We start from the raw sequence: 12,200 nt of genomic DNA, 5'->3' as shown, positions 1-12,200 counted from the left end.
TTAATGAGAAAGAAAGTACCTTAATTGTCGAAAAATCAAGGATATTTGCTCCGCATGTCAAACTCAACCTCCCAAGCGGCTTTTTTTGATGGACGATGTTTCCATTGCACCTTCATGGATGCGATAACCTTGAATCTCAACCTCTTAACTTGTCTATCCGGAATACCCATAGCTTTTCTTCAAATGTCAAATTTTGGTTCAACTGCACTGAGTCTCAATATTTAATCACATGAGAATCATTGCTACAATATTTCTTTAACATCAAAACATGAAATAACGAATGAACACATGATAAGTCTGGTGACATAACTAGCTCATAAGTCACTTTTTCAATATGTCGAAGTACCTCAAACGGAACAATGAATCTAGGACTTTCCCTTCTTCCCAAACCTCATAACACCCTTCATAAGTGATACTTTCAACAAAATCTCTTCTCCAACTGAGGCATAACAATGACTGAAAAAGGCATACTCCCGAGTCATGTGCTACTATTGCAGGTGGCTGACTTGGTTAGAACTCAAAAATTCTAAACCATGTCTATATTAAAAATTAAGATGCACCCATATTTTCAATGCAATTTATGAAATAACTACAATGGAAAAATCATACGCGCGCCAATGTAAAGCTACTTTCATAGAACCTCTAATTAGTTTACAATACAAATTTGTCTATTTTGTCAAACAAGACTCGGGCAGGCAGGGGTGTTAAAAATGAGGCAAAAATATAGGTAATTCGTCTAATTTGTCTAGAATTTTAAGGGTACAGCTCAAGACAATCTCAATTCATTCAAGTCTTAGAGCCTTTTTGACAATATTGCTGCTAAAAATGATTCATTTTTAGAAGCACTTTTTTAAAATGACTTTTTAGAAAAGAATTTTTGAAAAAAAAATCAATTTGTGTTTGGCTAATTTATTTGAAAAGTGTTTTTCATAAGCAAATTGCATTTGTGATTTGACTGATCTTTTTAAAAAAGTGTCTTTGAGAGTCAAATTACGAAAAAAGACAATTATTAATGTACTTTTAATATTAAGATTATTTTATAGAGAGAAATTATTTTAAATATCTATTATAAAAAATTAATTGAACTTTTATTTTTATTAAATTAAAAAAATGCACATATTTAAAATTTCAATCAATATTATACCTTTTTGGGAGGGTTGAAATCTTTAATTGTTATTTTTTTTTTCTCTTTTTTCTAACCTTACAAAAATATTTTTATTATCTTTTTTTTTTCTAATTTTTTAAAATTATATGTAAAATATAAAATAATAATATATAAACGTAAAATAAAATATTAAATTTATTATATAAAATTAAAAAATAAAATTCTTAAATGAAATTTAACAAAACTTATGAGATATGTTATTAATCAATAAGAGATATATTGATAAATATGTATATATGAAAGAGATATTTTAGTCTTGAGAAAAATAATTTTTTGTTTCTGCTTCTGTTTTTTTTAAAAAAGCATAAATTTTTAACTTCTTCCCAACAACAGAAAAATTGCTTCTGCTTCTATTTAAAAGCACTTTTACTGATTTGCCAAACACCTAATTTGTCAACAAAAGTGTTTTTTTTCTCAAAATAAATATTTTTGGCCTCCCAACAGTAATGTCAAACAAACTTTTAATCCATTTTAAGAGAATCCTCAATTGAGCCTAGTGCCGACAAAATGAGCCCATATTTTGGTAACCCCTCCAATCCGCTCATATTTGATGGGTTGGGTGAGTGACTTTTTAGATGGATAAAATATGGGTTTATACCCATATTTAACCCATAGAAATATGGGTATTTATGGGTAAAATATGGGTTAGGCAAATGAGTTAAGCTTTCAACTTTTATTCACTCAAAATTCCTGATATCACCAAAAGTGTTGTAACTTCTCTTCTTTTTTTTGTTCTAATTATTCTTCTCTATGATTGAAAAGATAAAGTCTTTGACCCTCCAAAAAAATATATACTATATTACATGTTCATTTCTTTTGTTAATTATAATTATATTTTTATTTGATTAATTTTATATTGGATAACAAATAATAGTGTAAAGTAAGCAAATTATGTATTAGTTTTGATATTGCGTAAAGTTCCTTAAGCACATTTTACTCCTAAAATGCAAATATTCATTTACTTTGAAATTTAATTATTTTTTCCTTGTTATTACATAAATTTATTTTATACTGAAAAGTTATAGATTTATTTTTTGACTATGATGATACAATAAAAATAAATAGAGTATTTTTAAGATTTTTCATCTAAAAAAGACTAAAATATTTTATCCATGTTAATTCTAAAGTAAAGTACTATTTACTCATGAAAATATGGATAAATATGGGTAAATTTGTATTCTACCCAATCCATTTGTTACCCAACCCATTTTTACACATATGAAATATGGACGGATTGAATTATTATCCATTTTATGTTGACCCATTTTTAACCCGCCCAAATTTTACCCAATCCGGCCATTTACCACCACTAATTGAGCCCAATTTAATCTCCAATTTCAATACTCTTTATTTGCATCAATGTGATGTATGTTCCTATAAATTACTATCTATTTTATATTTTTTAGAATTTATCTATCCATTTGTAACTTTATTTTTAAACTCCTTAAGTTGAAATTCAAATATATATATAAAGCTGAATGTAAGCAATCCTATGTGGCACCTCTCTATGGCCAGTATTCCTATTTATTTATTTTTCTCATTAAAAAAATTATTGAATAAAATAAAGAAACAAATATGTTAAATATATTAGTGACAATTATGTTGTTTTTAATACCCATAACTGTAGCACATAATTATTAGAAATTAAAAGAGAAATAAATAATTGTTGATAACCTATATGAGAGAATATCAAGAGTTTTCTCTGATATTTAAAATAGAGTAGATAATCACAAATCATTTCAAAAATATGGTAAAAGTCATTCACCAACTAATATTGATGTGTTCATTATTGTCGGAGCAGTAAAAAAATTCATGGTTTGATTAGCTCCTTTCTCAATATTTCATTCCTTTTTATGATTGTGTTTCAAACATCTTCTTTGTTTTGATTATTTTTCTTCCTCTTTACTTTTTAACTTTTCAGGAACATCAAACAAGTTTCATTGAACATGCACGCATCAAAGAGAAAAAAAATTCAACAACGTACCAAATAATTTTTAAAAAAAAGGCAGTAAGGGAAGAAGGATAACAAGCAATGGAAAAAGAAAAACAGAAAACAACAAAAGCTCCTCGGAAGGAAATTTAGAGATGAAGAGAAGATATCTCAGAATGGACAACATTTTGTCGGCTTTAGCGTAAAATAATAGTCAAATCATTGACGGTAAGCGTTAGATATATGAAAATTGGAATTAATTTATGCAAGAGTTAATCTAATATCCTATTTAGTATGATATTATATATGATCGACTAACAACAAATTGCACCATATTCTTTTCTTTTTAAAAATAAAAAAGTTATCAAATTTATTAATAATAACTGAGCATATAGTTATGTGTTTAAAGCTTCAGGATAAAAAAAATAATTAAAAATCAGAACAAAAAAAACGCAGAAATAAAATTATTAGGAATATTTTTAAAGTTATTAGAATCTAAAATAGGTTAAGAATCTTACGATTCAAAATCTTTGTAAAATTACAAATATATATACACATAAAAAGAAATTCTCAAAATTATTTATATTTAGCCTACAAAACAAAAAAAATTAAGTATTAAAATCAATAAAAATGGACACCTTAACTTTGTTCACTTCTTGATGATGATAGAATATGATTTCTTTATGAAAAGAGAAAGAGAGTATCTCATGATTCTCAAGATATTGATATAAGAAGAAAAGTCATGTAACAAATGTTCTCTTCATAAAAAAAATAAATTAACAGGATGTTGCACTATAATGTTTTCAACAAGAAAATTTGTATTGTGAAACAAAAATTAAATCATATTGGTTGAAAACTTATAGCAAAACTGATGAGTGATAAGAAAAATTATTTAAAGAAAGAATCGGTTTAATTATTAAATTAGGAAAAGCATAAGGAGAAATATATATTGTCAATTACCATTTGAAAGGTTCCTAAATTAGTTCTCACATTATTACTTTCCATTTTTATTCTTCTTCCGTTCTTTTTTTAATTTTTTGTTTCATTTTTCCTTATATATCTTTAATTAATGTTTGTTTTATTATTTATTTTTTCCGTTTTTTTTCCTTATTTACCACCTTTAATTAATGTTTTTTTTTATCTTTAATTATACTTTATATTCTTAGAAATAATGAATAATATATATTATTCTTCCGTTCTTTTTTTAATTTTTTTCTATAATTTTTCCTTATGTATCTTTAATTAATGTTTTTTTTTATTCGAATGGATTCTAAATTAGTGCTCATATTATTTCTTTCAATTTTTTATTCTTCTAATTCCCTTTTTTGTAAATTTTATTTTTTTCTCTTACTTCCTTACCTTAATCTGATAATTAATGTCATTATATCATTTCCTTAAATAACTTCTCTTTTTTTTTTTACTTTCTGTTATTTATTTATTACAAGAATTAGTTATTATAATCTTTGTAACAAATATATTAATATTTATTAATGTAATTCGATTTTATATTTTATAATTAAATTAGATCATCTCTTCTGCTAAAGATCTATACGATTATACCCATATCAAATACTAATAAAGTTAAAAATTGAAATTGATGACACTCTTCTTAATTCAAATATTTATTTAACTTTAATAAAAAAATTACGTTTTTTCTTATAATTTTTTTTAAAAAAAATAATTGCTCACAAATTTGTCTTGGAAGTTTGTCTATTTTGCATTTTTCCAAATTTTAAATCATTTCATCATTAATGCTATTAATTTTTTCCCTTAATCTCATCATTAATGCTATTAATTTTTTCCTTAAATTATTTTTTTTCCTTCTTTGTTCTTTTTACTTTCTTTTCATTATTTATTTTAAAATATTAGTTATTGGTATATAGGTTTTTGAGTATTTTTTTGTCCTTCTATAAAAGAAAATTTTGAATTATGCCTAATTTAAAGAAAATAATTAATTAGGTGAATTCTTTTATTGAAATGGAAAACAAGATCTATTTTTTCTCTTCTTAGATTACTTTAGGTTAACAATTATAGTTTTTTTATAAAAAAAAATGAAATTATAAATTTAAAATTATTAGAAGTAGAATTTTCAATAAATAATGTATTCACAATTTCCTTATCTGTGTGAAATTGATTAAAATTCGTGAATACTTATATATTGTATATTTGGTTCTTCAATTGGTTTTTAAATAATAGTTAATTACTTCATGAATGAATGATATTGTGTTTGAATTAAAGTTAATTAGAAATGAACATGATATTGTATTAAAATCTTAATTTGGTAATTCGATTTTTAAAATGTTATAACATTATTGTGTCAATTTTTATTTTATTTTTAAAATAATTGATCGTTTTCTCTGATGTTAACTTAATGTGAAGATATTTTATTTTTTTATTATTTTATTTAAGAGGAAACACAAATTTTGGCTCTAATCAAAATAGAATTTGCCTTTTTATTTCTACTTAATTTATAAAAAAATTATTTTAAATTACAATTATACCGCGCGAAGCGCGGACAAGTTTCCTAGTTGTGGTTATAAAAGTTAAATAACAATATGTTAAAAATTAGTAAAAATTATATAAAGCACATAGTATAATAAACAAATTACTTCCTATCCCTACTCTTTTATAAATTATGAAATTCCCTTTTTTTTTGTGTTGCGGATACTTTAATATGCGGTCGGATACTTTAATTAAGAAGCTGTAATTATCAGGTCAGTGCGTTAAAAAAGGGATTTTAACAGTTTTATGCGTTAATTAAGGGATTTAAAAATTATAGACCACAATTCACGCATACATTCATTGAATCTGCAAATCGTTCAATCTTAAAACACTACTGAATTAAAATTTCAAATTTCAAATTTTGAAATTTTTATTTCTTGTTTTACGAAAAGCTCTGGAAATTTCAACGCTTTTTTTGGTGAAGATTTGTAATGAATATTTCCATCATGTTAAGGCATTCAGGTATATGGGAAAGTGATGTTAGGTACGAGCGATACAAAATTGATGGCATAGTGGTTGGGGAAAATATTTCGTTCGTTAATCTCAAATCAGCAATTGCAGCAGAATTGAACGTTGATGAATCAAAAAAAATATGGAGATCAGATACGTTTTAGAAGGTAATTCATGTCCATTGTGTATTCGGAATGATATGGGGTGAAATTGTACATAGAAGTGAAGAAACATGAGGTAGAGTTTAGTATGGATCCACTATGCATTGATACATCGGATAGAAGTGATGAAGATATACATAATTTTGATGCAACAACAGGTGCAATTGTGTGTGTTGAAGGTGGAAAAAGGGACACAAAGGCTCTAAGCATTGTTGAATCGAAAATTTGTGATTCTTATTACATACCAGAAATGGAGGTGGAAAATTATATATCAGATACAAATGTTTCTAATGTGGAAGTGAAGCAATTGTACAGGATAAGGCAACTCTAATGGCTGTTATGGAAAAATATAAAATTAAGCATAGCTTCAATTTTAGAGTTAAGAGATCTGATAGCAAAAGGTATGTGATACTTCAATCTTATAAAATTCTTGATTTTTTAAGATTTATTTGATATCATGTTGATCATGATACAAAAATAACGTGTGTATGGTGCAATTGTAGTTGTTAGGTATCATAACGGTTTTGAGTTACTTCTGCTTGATACTTTAATAATTAAGAAGGATTATTGAAATAATGTTAATAATTGAATTTGTAATGTTTTATCTGATTTGTATATCAAATATATAAAATGAGTCGTCATTGAACTGTGTGCAGATTACAATTTAACTAAAAGTCACTGTTATTTTATTTATAATATTATGAATTGATACATTAAACCTGATAAAATAACAATTGTATATCGTATAATTGCAGCTACATATTAGTATGTCATTCAGATGCTTGTTGTTGGGAATTGAAGGCGTCCGTTAGGAAAATACGGACATATTCAAAGTGAGATACTTCAATAGTGAACATACATGTCCATTGAGGGATAGGGTATTAAGTAAGGTACAAGCTACTGTTGGGTTTCTTAGTGGTGTGACAGCTCCAAAGTTAGTGAATCATAAAAGAAAACATACTCCAAACGATATAATTGAGGATGTTAGGGCACTACATGGAGTTGAAATTTCTTACCAACAAGCATGGCGTGCAAAAGAACGTGCATTGGAGATGATTAGGGGTAAACTTGCAGACGGATACAAACAAATGTCAAAATACATATATATGTTGAACACTGTGTATCCAAATTCATATATACGTATGCACAAGTCCGAAAAAAATGAGTTTATGTATCTCTTCATATCATTAAGGCTAATGATGAGAGGGTTTAAGTTCTGTAGGCCTGTTGCTGTTGTTGATGCTTCACATCTTAGCGGCTCTTATCGAAGGACATTTGTATCGGCAAGTACACTCGATGGGGCAGGTATGACATGTTGTTTATTAATTTGATTTCTCAAGATAGTAATATAACATCCTGGAACAATCATGTATAAAGAATCGTAATGTTATGTGTTTCAATCTGAAGGTTGTATATTGCCGTTAGCTTATGGAATTGTAGACACGGAAAATGATTGTTCATGGACATGGTTCTTCCAACACTTAAAAAAATGTATTTGGTGATAGAGAACAAAATGTGTGTTGTATCAGATCGAAATGAAAAGCATATTGAAGAGTGTAAGTATTGTTTATCCAAATGTTCCTCATTTCGCATGCATATGGCACCTCTGGAAAAATGTGTGTACATACTACAAGAGTAGCAGAGCCATACTAAGTGACATTTTCTATTCGATGGCAAAGGCTTATCGGAAAGATGATTTTGAAAAATTAATGGCTTAAGTGAAAAAAATAGATAGCAGAGTTAAGAAGTATCTTCAAGATAATGGGTATGAAAGGTGGGCTAGATCTCATGCAACTGTGAACATGGGGAGGATGATGACTTCGAACAAAGCGGAATGTATCAATGGTTGCCTTGTTGATGCACGACAATTACCTATTATAGACTTTCTAGAAGAAGTTAGAATTCTATTTGGTACTTGGAATTGCAAAAATCGAGAAATACATCTTATACAAAGGAAACATTAGGGAGAAGATTTGAAGAAATATTAATTATAAACGCGTCCAAATGTGTGAAAATGAAGGTACATAGTTGTATTATCAATTATTATGTTTCTAGCTTTACTTCTCGTTATATTGTTAAGTATACCAATTACAAATTCATTTGATGTTTCTGTAATTTTTAAACATTTGCAGGTAGTTGCATCTTCTGAATATACCTTTGCAGTGTATGAAGGTGCGATAAGATACATTGTATGTCTTGAGAGAAAAACTTGTTCATGTGGTAGATTTCAACATGACGAGATACCTTGTGCGCACTCAATGGCTGTTTTGAAGAAGAAGAAGAATATTAAAGATGCACACCCCTACTGCTCTGATTATTATAAACATGATGCATTAACTAACACGTATGCACTTCCAATAGAACCAATGCCAGACAAAAGTGATTGGATAGCTCTAGAATCTGTTTTGGAAGAAGTAGTCTTGCCACCAAGATACAAAAAAATGTCTGGAAGGCCAAGAAAGAAGAGGAAGAAAAATCCAGATGAAAAGATTACCACAAACACGAACTGTTGTGGACAATGTGGACAGGAAGGTCACAATAGAAGAACATGTACTTTCTTCCCAAAAGATGCTTAATGGTTACTATTTTATGATGCAATAAATGAATAATGTTATGTTTTGCTATACTATGTGCTTTTAATAATTTTTAGTATAAAGTTTGTATAAAAATTAGATTGGTATACTATGTGCTTTTTATAATTTTTACATCGATTAATAGTGCCAAATAGCTGTGATGTGTGCCAAAGTTAATAGAGACAACATTTAAAAAAGGTATCATTTGAATCAATTATATATCATATACATAATATATTCTTCTAAATTTTGTATCTACTAATAATAGAGTATCAGAAGTTGTATTTTTTACCAATATTATATATCATATACATAAAATTTCGATATTTATGGACGAAATTTGAGTTTTCATGCACAAAATAGTTTTCTGGAAATTAAGTATAAGATGTTTAAAAAGTTAGATTGATTTTAGTATACAATTTGTATATGATACTTGATATCTTTGAAACTTTGTCATGAAATGATAATACCGTATCAATTTGAAATGTTTTAGGCACCTATGTATCATATACCTAATATTTATGTAAGTAAAAAATATTTAGTATCATCTTATAAAATATAAATTGTACAGTGTTGTGTGAACAATAAAATTATGTCATTTTAAGATACATTAATTTTGTATCTATATACTTAATATGAGTGATGAAATTTTGTATCGGATTCACTATAGTAAAATCTGCATTGACATGTATAATACTTATAATATAGAAAAATTAATAAGGTATTAAAATGCAGTGAAAACTAATTTAGAAGCGACATAAAAAGTGTGGAAATAAAAACTCTTCATAAATAGAATAATTAATTACTTAGAAATATAATGTAGACCCGGAGAGGAATACTACAAAAACACTTAATGTATCTTCAAAATAGTAAAACTTCACATCTTTACGATAAGTCAGTCAATAAACAACTACTCTACATTAAACAATTCATCATCTGCCAATAGAATGGAAGCAGCCTTTAGCCTTATATGATCATCATTCTCGCTAACGTATCCAGCATTGGCCTTGTTGGTACCATATTTCCATAACAGTGTTGCATATCTTGAACGAAGATATTCACTTTGAAAAGGAATCGATGGGACCTTGATTTCATTACTCAGAAATTCAGCAAAAGCAGCTACATATGTTCCGCAGTCGCTGCAAACACAAAGAAGATACGTTATAAATTGAATGAAATGTGTAAATAAAGCTGGGTGGATTAAATACTGACAGGCTATCACTATTTTGTTACATAATGCCTCAAGCAAATTTCACTTCAAATGGATGTTGTGGACCCAGCAATTCACCAGTTTTGTTGTCTTTGTATGCATCCAATGTTGCCCAATCAATTCTGTCGATTTTATCAAAGAATTCACTATCGTGAAGGTAGTTAGGTAGGATGATAGACAACTGTTTTATCTCACCAGATTGACTTTTGTTCCTTGTTCCCAATTTTGAGTCATAAACTCGGATTAACCGGTTCCTTAAAACAACCACATCCAACACCAAATGAAATTCTTCGTCACAGTTGATCGAAATATATACCTCATCTACCAGATGTCATGGTAAAGCAGCAGGGACAGAAAAACCATTGATGACGTATTTGATGGACCTTTCATATACAGATACAACATCAGCTCAGGCAATGTGTGGCAATGTGTTGCTGTGTACTGAGAGTATCATCCGTAGGACTGCAATAGTACCTTTTGTATGCATTTTTGATATAGGTATTGAACAAGCAGTTGCATGTAGTGTATCTGTATTGATCCATGCTTCTTAGTTTTGACTTTCTTGTCGTAGATAGTAAAAATTACATCTATGTGCTGCAAAATTAAAGAAAAAAGGAACACAATACATAAAACAACAATATATGGTAAAAAGTATATGATACATGTAACAATTATACAACACAATTAGTAATCTGTTTTTTTTGAGTTACACATGTTAATTGTGTATCGTATACATAATTGTATTGTATATTGTACCTGATCAGTCCAACATTTTTTTGGCTGTGACATAGTATAAAACCAGTTCTTATCCAAAGGAAATGCGACAACGAAATCCATATAATCAAAGCCAAATAGAGCATTTTTGCCTCTATATTAATCCTCTGAAGGTTTCCTATGAGAATGATTATAGCAACATAAGAATAAGCTATACAAAATAATAGTATAGAAATAATATAAAAAAAAACTTACTTATTAGAATATGATTTGCTAAAAAGATATATTAATAAAAAAACTTACTTGTTTGCATGTGTTTTGAGGAGTCCCTTCTGTATCCACTGGGAGTACTCTTGCATTAAAAGTGACAAAACTTGGTAGGTGATGCCACATTCTTCTAATGGAGTATATGGGCGAATGTCATCGTCTATTTTCCCCTTGCCCTTATCGATGGATCCAAAAGTATTCACATAAGGAGACTGCAAAATCTTTGAAGGGATTCTATTACGTGGAGCTGGAGTCTTTGTATCAAGATTGTGTGCAGATTTCTTGATTGGAAGTTGGGTGGGTAGCTGGCTATCAGATAGAAAATCATCATTGTTGGTTAGCTGTGGAGGAATGATTACACTCAGTGGTGCGACATTAAATTGGCTCGTTTGGAAGTTTGTAGACAATTGCATCTATGACTATTTCAGTGCCAGATGGAATAGATGCCGCTTTGGAAGAATCCTACATGATATTAGTAAATTATAAGAAAATAGTACAATTTTTATACGCAACTGTTGACATTTGCATTAAACAATTTAGAATCAGACAGATGTATCAACAATTACTGGATTTGAAGCATGTCTTTCGGAGTCTGGTTTAATTGAATCAACAGCATCTTTATCACAGCTCAATACTTTTGTGTGCAATTGTGTGACTTTATGTACTGCATCCTCCTAATAAACAGAATATTACACAACATTTCGATTTAATTTCAAAAATAATTGATTATAATATTTCAAAAGCTCTTTACTTACCACTTCCTTAGTATGAACAAACTCTTCTATCGGAACATCACTATAGTGTATTGTGGGTATAACATTTGTTGAATCTTCCATAGTCTAAGCCTTAATGGATGTCTCATCAAGCTGTGTTTGTAAACGCATATATTAAGATGCAATTATAAAGTATCTGTAACTAGTGATTCAAATAAAAAATATAGTATCAACTGAGATTTAACTGTTTACTATACACCAATGATACACAAAAAGACAATGATTATTTCATTATATGAATTAAAATTACTAAAGTATCAGTCATTTGTAAATGATACATTGTTAATAATTTTAATGAAATTAACTAATGATTGGAAGTCATTAAGTTATATAATTAAATTCAAGTATCATATGCATACCTTTGCAACATTATCTTTGTTAACATGCGTTGTTCAACCTCCACATCATTTGCATCAACATTGTAACACCCCGACTTTTCAAAACGTCTAAATTAA

The sequence above is a fragment of the Solanum tuberosum genome, unplaced genomic scaffold (assembly GCF_000226075.1).
Source record: "Solanum tuberosum cultivar DM 1-3 516 R44 unplaced genomic scaffold, SolTub_3.0 scf00185, whole genome shotgun sequence".
In the NCBI taxonomy this organism is placed as follows: Eukaryota; Viridiplantae; Streptophyta; class Magnoliopsida; order Solanales; family Solanaceae; genus Solanum; species Solanum tuberosum.
This window is presented reverse-complemented; position numbering follows the sequence as displayed.